At 50.5% G+C, this 5,000-nt stretch overlaps 12 non-coding genes and 2 pseudogenes across 12 annotated transcripts in view; all 14 read right to left on the reverse strand.

Moving 5' to 3' along the window:
- LOC128476236 (5S ribosomal RNA) overlaps positions 1–29 on the reverse strand; it is a 119-nt gene extending 90 nt beyond the window's left edge. Inside the window, exon 1 of the ribosomal RNA XR_008347255.1 lies at positions 1–29. This exon is cut by the window's left edge and continues 90 nt beyond it. This is a non-coding gene — a ribosomal RNA (5S ribosomal RNA).
- A 236-nt stretch (positions 30–265) lies between these two features.
- LOC128480103 (uncharacterized) lies at positions 266–374 on the reverse strand (annotated as a pseudogene).
- A 272-nt stretch (positions 375–646) lies between these two features.
- LOC128480276 (5S ribosomal RNA) lies at positions 647–765 on the reverse strand. The gene has a single exon (XR_008350491.1). It is a non-coding gene; the product is annotated as a 5S ribosomal RNA (ribosomal RNA).
- Positions 766–987: 222 nt separating this feature from the next.
- LOC128476248 (5S ribosomal RNA) lies at positions 988–1,106 on the reverse strand. The gene has a single exon (XR_008347266.1). It is a non-coding gene; the product is annotated as a 5S ribosomal RNA (ribosomal RNA).
- Positions 1,107–1,360: 254 nt separating this feature from the next.
- Positions 1,361–1,479, reverse strand: LOC128480288 (5S ribosomal RNA). The gene has a single exon (XR_008350492.1). It is a non-coding gene; the product is annotated as a 5S ribosomal RNA (ribosomal RNA).
- Positions 1,480–1,766: 287 nt separating this feature from the next.
- On the reverse strand, positions 1,767–1,885 carry LOC128477196 (5S ribosomal RNA). The gene has a single exon (XR_008348178.1). It is a non-coding gene; the product is annotated as a 5S ribosomal RNA (ribosomal RNA).
- Positions 1,886–2,143: 258 nt separating this feature from the next.
- On the reverse strand, positions 2,144–2,262 carry LOC128480301 (5S ribosomal RNA). Its single transcript, XR_008350494.1, has one exon. It is a non-coding gene; the product is annotated as a 5S ribosomal RNA (ribosomal RNA).
- Positions 2,263–2,525: 263 nt separating this feature from the next.
- LOC128480313 (5S ribosomal RNA) lies at positions 2,526–2,644 on the reverse strand. Its single transcript, XR_008350495.1, has one exon. It is a non-coding gene; the product is annotated as a 5S ribosomal RNA (ribosomal RNA).
- A 233-nt stretch (positions 2,645–2,877) lies between these two features.
- Positions 2,878–2,996, reverse strand: LOC128479190 (5S ribosomal RNA). Its single transcript, XR_008350075.1, has one exon. It is a non-coding gene; the product is annotated as a 5S ribosomal RNA (ribosomal RNA).
- A 240-nt stretch (positions 2,997–3,236) lies between these two features.
- Positions 3,237–3,355, reverse strand: LOC128479124 (5S ribosomal RNA). The gene has a single exon (XR_008350013.1). It is a non-coding gene; the product is annotated as a 5S ribosomal RNA (ribosomal RNA).
- Positions 3,356–3,571: 216 nt separating this feature from the next.
- LOC128476603 (5S ribosomal RNA) lies at positions 3,572–3,690 on the reverse strand. The gene has a single exon (XR_008347608.1). It is a non-coding gene; the product is annotated as a 5S ribosomal RNA (ribosomal RNA).
- Positions 3,691–3,926: 236 nt separating this feature from the next.
- LOC128476881 (5S ribosomal RNA) lies at positions 3,927–4,045 on the reverse strand. Its single transcript, XR_008347873.1, has one exon. It is a non-coding gene; the product is annotated as a 5S ribosomal RNA (ribosomal RNA).
- A 221-nt stretch (positions 4,046–4,266) lies between these two features.
- Positions 4,267–4,385, reverse strand: LOC128477206 (5S ribosomal RNA). The gene has a single exon (XR_008348188.1). It is a non-coding gene; the product is annotated as a 5S ribosomal RNA (ribosomal RNA).
- A 228-nt stretch (positions 4,386–4,613) lies between these two features.
- LOC128480693 (uncharacterized) lies at positions 4,614–4,722 on the reverse strand (annotated as a pseudogene).
- Positions 4,723–5,000: the final 278 nt, after the last annotated feature.

A 5,000-nucleotide genomic window follows, 5' to 3' on the forward strand; every position in this document is an offset into this window, starting at 1 on the left:
GGCGCTTTCAGGGTGGTATGGCCGCAGGTGTGAAAGTTTTTTATTTTACTTCTCTTATTCTGTTGCTGCTGCTGCTGCTGCTGCTGCTGCTGCTGCTGCTGCTGCTGCTGCTGCTGCTGCTGCTGCTGCTGCTTGTCGTCAGAAAGAATTATAAGCCCTGGGACAGGACAGAGAAGGTGAGAAGGTTCAAATAAGGGTTTAAAGCTTTGATGATGAGCAAGAAACACATGGCAAAAAGCTCTCCCCGGACTGTGAGAAAAGAAAAAGCCTACAACACCTGGTATTCCCAGGCGGTCTCCCATCCAGGTACTAACCAGGCCCAACCCTGCTTAGCTTCCGAGATCGGGCGCTTTCAGGGTGGTTTGGCCGCAGGTGTGAAAGCTCTTTATTTTACTTTTCTTATTCTGTTGCTGCTGCTGCTGCTGCTGCTGCTGCTGCTTGTGCTGCTGCTGCTGCTTGTGCTGCTGCTGCTGCTTGTGCTGCTGCTGCTGCTGCTTGTGCTGCTGCTTGTCGTCAGACAGAAAGAATTATAAGCCCTGGGACAGGACAGAGAAGGTGAGAAGGTTCAAATAAGGGTTTAAAGCTTTGATGATGAGCAAGAAACACATGGCAAAAAGCTCTCCCCGGACTGTGAGAAAAAATTAAAAGCCTACAACACCTGGTATTCCCAGGCGGTCTCCCATCCAGGTACTAACCAGGCCCAACCCTGCTTAGCTTCCGAGATCAGACGAGATCGGGCGCTTTCAGGGTGGTATGGCCGCAGGTGTGAAAGTTTTTTATTTTACTTCTCTTATTCTGCTGCTGCTGCTGCTGCTGCTGCTGCTGCTGCTGCTGCTGCTGCTGCTGCTGCTTGTCGTCAGACAGAAAGAATTATAAGCCCTGGGACAGGACAGAGAAGGTGAGAAGGTTCAAATAAGGGTTTAAAGCTTTGATGATGAGCAAGAAACACATGGCAAAAAGCTCTCCCCGGACTGTGAGAAAAGAAAAAGCCTACAACACCTGGTATTCCCAGGCGGTCTCCCATCCAGGTACTAACCAGGCCCAACCCTGCTTAGCTTCCGAGATCAGATGAGATCGGGCGCTTTCAGGGTGGTATGGCCGCAGGTGTGAAAGTATTTTATTTTACTTCTCTTATTCTGTTGCTGTTGCTGCTGCTGCTGCTGTTGCTGCTGCTGCTGCTGCTGCTGCTGCTGCTGCTGCTGCTGCTGCTGCTGCTGCTGCTGCTGCTTGTCGTCAGAAAGAATTATAAGCCCTGGGACAGGACAGAGAAGGTGAGAAGGTTCAAATAAGGGTTTAAAGCTTTGATGATGAGCAAGAAACACATGGCAAAAAGCTCTCCCCGGACTGTGAGAAAAGAAAAAGCCTACAACACCTGGTATTCCCAGGCGGTCTCCCATCCAGGTACTAACCAGGCCCAACCCTGCTTAGCTTCCGAGATCAGACGAGATCGGGCGCTTTCAGGGTGGTATGGCCGCAGGTGTGAAAGCTCTTTATTTTACTTTTCTTATTCTGTTGCTGCTGCTGCTGCTGCTGCTGCTGCTGCTGCTGCTGCTGCTGCTGCTGCTGCTGCTGCTGCTGCTGCTGCTGCTGCTTGTGCTGCTGCTGCTGCTGCTGCTTGTGCTGCTGCTTGTCGTCAGACAGAAAGAATTATAAGCCCTGGGACAGGACAGAGAAGGTGAGAAGGTTCAAATAAGGGTTTAAAGCTTTGATGATGAGCAAGAAACACATGGCAAAAAGCTCTCCCCGGACTGTGAGAAAAAATTAAAAGCCTACAACACCTGGTATTCCCAGGCGGTCTCCCATCCAGGTACTAACCAGGCCCAACCCTGCTTAGCTTCCGAGATCAGACGAGATCGGGCGCTTTCAGGGTGGCATGGCCGCAGGTGTGAAAGTTTTTTATTTTACTTCTCTTATTCTGTTGCTGCTGCTGCTGCTGCTGCTGCTGCTGCTGCTGCTGCTGCTGCTGCTGCTGCTGCTGCTGCTGCTGCTGCTGCTGCTGCTGCTGCTTGTCGTCAGACAAAAAGAATTATAAGCCCTGGGACAGGACAGAGAAGGTGAGATGGTTCAAATAAGGGTTTAAAGCTTTGATGATGAGCAAGAAACATGGCAAAAAGCTCTCCCCGGACTGTGAGAAAAAATTAAAAGCCTACAACACCTGGTATTCCCAGGCGGTCTCCCATCCAGGTACTAACCAGGCCCAACCCTGCTTAGCTTCCGAGATCAGACGAGATCGGGCGCTTTCAGGGTGGTATGGCCGCAGGTGTGAAAGTTTTTTATTTTACTTCTCTTATTCTGTTGCTGCTGCTGCTGCTGCTGCTGCTGCTGCTGCTGCTGCTGCTGCTGCTGCTGCTGCTGCTGCTGCTGCTGCTGCTGCTGCTGCTGCTGCTTGTCGTCAGACAAAAAGAATTATAAGCCCTGGGACAGGACAGAGAAGGTGAGAAGGTTCAAATAAGGGTTTAAAGCTTTGATGATGAGCAAGAAACACATGGCAAAAAGCTCTCCCCGGACTGTGAGAAAAAATTAAAAGCCTACAACACCTGGTATTCCCAGGCGGTCTCCCATCCAGGTACTAACCAGGCCCAACCCTGCTTAGCTTCCGAGATCAGACGAGATCGGGCGCTTTCAGGGTGGTATGGCCGCAGGTGTGAAAGTTTTTTATTTTACTTCTCTTATTCTGTTGCTGCTGCTGCTGCTGCTGCTGCTGCTGCTGCTGCTGCTGCTGCTGCTGCTGCTGCTGCTTGTCGTCAGACAAAAAGAATTATAAGCCCTGGGACAGGACAGAGAAGGTGAGAAGGTTCAAATAAGGGTTTAAAGCTTTGATGATGAGCAAGAAACACATGGCAAAAAGCTCTCCCCGGACTGTGAGAAAAAATTAAAAGCCTACAACACCTGGTATTCCCAGGCGGTCTCCCATCCAGGTGCTAACCAGGCCCAACCCTGCTTAGCTTCCGAGATCAGACGAGATCGGGCGCTTTCAGGGTGGTATGGCCGCATGTGTGAAAGTTTTTTATTTTACTTCTCTTATTCTGCTGCTGCTGCTGCTGCTGCTGCGGCTGCTGCTGCTGCTGCTGCGGCTGCTGCTGCTGCTGCTGCTGCTGCTTGTCGTCAGACAGAAAGAATTATAAGCCCTGGGACTGCACAGAGAAGGTGAGAAGGTTCAAATAAGGGTTTAAAGCTTTGATGATGAGCAAGAAACACATGGCAAAAAGCTCTCCCCGGACTGTGAGAAAAGAAAAAGACTACAACACCTGGTATTCCCAGGCGGTCTCCCATCCAGGTACTAACCAGGCCCAACCCTGCTTAGCTTCCGAGATCAGACGAGATCGGGCGCTTTCGTGGTGGTATGGCCGCAGGTGTGAAAGTTTTTTATTTTACTTCTCTTATTCTGTTGCTGTTGCTGCTGCTGCTGCTGCTGCTGCTGCTGCTGCTGCTGCTTGTCGTCAGACAGAAAGAATTATAAGCCCTGGGACAGGACAGAGAAGGTGAGAAGGTTCAAATAAGGGTTTAAAGCTTTGATGATGAGCAAGAAACACATGGCAAAAAGCTCTCCCCGGACTGTGAGAAAAGAAAAAGCCTACAACACCTGGTATTCCCAGGCGGTCTCCCATCCAGGTACTAACCAGGCCCAACCCTGCTTAGCTTCCGAGATCAGATGAGATCGGGCGCTTTCAGGGAGGTATGGCTGCAGGTGTGAAAGCTCTTTATTTTACTTTTCTTATTCTGTTGCTGCTGCTGCTGCTGCTGCTGCTGCTGCTGCTGCTGCTGCTGCTGCTGCTGCTGCTGCTGCTTGTCGTCAGACAGAAAGAATTATAAGCCCTGGGACAGGACAGAGAAGGTGAGAAGGTTCAAATAAGGGTTTAAAGCTTTGATGATGAGCAAGAAACACATGGCAAAAAGCTCTCCCCGGACTGTGAGAAAAAATTAAAAGCCTACAACACCTGGTATTCCCAGGCGGTCTCCCATCCTGGTACTAACCAGGCCCAACCCTGCTTAGCTTCCGAGATCAGACGAGATCGGGCGCTTTCAGGGTGGTATGGCCGCAGGTGTGAAAGTTTTTTATTTTACTTCTCTTATTCTGTTGCTGCTGCTGCTGCTGCTGCTGCTGCTGCTGCTGCTGCTGCTGCTGCTTGTCGTCAGACAAAAAGAATTATAAGCCCTGGGACAGGACAGAGAAGGTGAGAAGGTTCAAATAAGGGTTTAAAGCTTTGATGATGAGCAAGAAACACATGGCAAAAAGCTCTCCCCGGACTGTGAGAAAAAATTAAAAGCCTACAACACCTGGTATTCCTAGGCGGTCTCCCATCCAGGTACTAACCAGGCCCAACCCTGCTTAGCTTCCGAGATCAGACGAGATCGGGCGCTTTCAGGGTGGTATGGCCGCAGGTGTGAAAGTTTTTTATTTTACTTCTCTTATTCTGTTGCTGCTGCTGCTGCTGCTGCTGCTGCTGCTGCTGCTGCTGCTGCTGCTGCTGCTGCTTGTCGTCAGACAAAAAGAATTATAAGCCCTGGGACAGGACAGAGAAGGTGAGAAGGTTCAAATAAGGGTTTAAAGCTTTGATGATGAGCAAGAAACACATGGCAAAAAGCTCTCCCCGGACTGTGAGAAAAGAAAAAGCCTACAACAGCTGGTATTCCCAGGCGGTCTCCCATCGAGGTACTAACCAGGCCCAACCCTGCTTAGCTTCCGAAATCAGGCGCTTTCAGGGTGGTATGGCCGCAGGTGTGAAAGCTCTTTATTTTACTTCTCTTATTCTGTTGCTGCTGCTGCTGCTGCTGCTGCTGCTGCTGCTGCTGCTGCTGCTGCTGCTGCTGCTGCTGCTGCTGCTGCTGCTGCTGCTGCTGCTGCTGCTGCTGCTGCTGCTGCTGCTGCTGCTGCTGCTGCTTGTCGTCAGACAGAAAGAATTATAAGCCCTGGGACAGGACAGAGAAGGTGAGAAGGTTCAAACAAGGGTTTAAAGCTTTGATGATGAGCAAGAAACACATGGCAAAAAGCTCTCCCC

Source organism: Spea bombifrons, chromosome 2, assembly GCF_027358695.1.
Source record: "Spea bombifrons isolate aSpeBom1 chromosome 2, aSpeBom1.2.pri, whole genome shotgun sequence".
NCBI lineage: Eukaryota > Metazoa > Chordata > Amphibia > Anura > Pelobatidae > Spea > Spea bombifrons.